This window comes from Triticum aestivum, chromosome 1B, assembly GCF_018294505.1.
Source record: "Triticum aestivum cultivar Chinese Spring chromosome 1B, IWGSC CS RefSeq v2.1, whole genome shotgun sequence".
NCBI lineage: Eukaryota > Viridiplantae > Streptophyta > Magnoliopsida > Poales > Poaceae > Triticum > Triticum aestivum.
In genome coordinates, this window is record NC_057795.1 from 30,167,978 (window position 1) to 30,169,206 (window position 1,229).

The window sequence follows — 1,229 nt, forward strand, 5'->3', positions numbered from 1 at the left end:
ATAAATGTTAAATGTGTGTACAAACGTTCATGTTCTATACTGAAACAGAAGAAAAAACCCAATAAAAGAACAAATACAAACAAAAATAATCAAATGACAACCGTAAAAGAAACAAAGAAAAGAAAGAAGAAAAAAAGAAAACCCAAGGAAATCAATGAAATAGAATAATAAACGGTGAAACCCAAAAAAGAAACAAAGAAAACCAAATGAAACCAAAAAAATAAAATAAATGAAGAAAAGAATAAATTAATGAGTGAAAACTAAGCAAGAAACTAAGATAACCAAAGAAAAACAGAAAACCCAGTAAAGGCCGATAAATAAAGGAAAAAATCAGAGAAAAATAAGTAAAACTGGTGCAGAAACAGATAAAACAAAAAAGAAAGAAAAAGAAAAATGGAGTGTATGAGCCAAGCCAACGCATCCAGCGACAGTGAGCGAGTGAACGAGCGAAGGAAATTGATCACTCTAATACTGTAACGCGTTGAGAAAAGCTTCACCCAAGACGGTACGTACTCTTAGAGCATCTCTAGCCGATCCCGTCGTGCGTCTCACAAAACGCATATGAGGGCTCATTTACGGGACGAAACACGCGGAGACAGAACATATCCTGCACCCGGATCAGAATTCACCATGATTTTGAAACCTAGCAGCGCCATAATTAAACATAGTCATACATAGCCGGAGTTCCACATATAGTTCATACAACTTAATTAAACATAGTACAACAGGAAATTAAAGTAGTTCATTCGCAGGGGTCTACTTCTAACTAAACATCACCGGGGTTCTACGCCTCATAGTCGTTGTAATCGCCATCGTCGTCCTTGTCGCTGGAGATGACCTCGGCGGGCAGCGGCTTCCCTCCGTGCAGCGTATCATGGATCAGCTCACCAGAGAGCTGGGTTTGCAGCTGGTACTCAGCCTAGGGCGCCGACAGTTGCATCTTCGGTGTTGGTGGCTGTCCTTGCCGCAAACCACGCCCGCTCGGCCGCTGGATCGCCGGGTCGAAGAGCCGGCCGCAGCTTCGAAATGTCTTCCACGCACGCATGCTTGCTCCGGCGCTGCGGGACTTGGCGCCACGCTTGCGCACCGCCTCCCGTTGCCTATCCCACAAGGGAGGGCAGAGGCCAGAGCCGCAGACCTCGTCGTCGTTCTGGCGCTTGCGGGCGACGAAGCCGCCATGTACGCCGCCTCCACCGCGGCACCCGAAGCCCCCGCACGACCAAAACCAT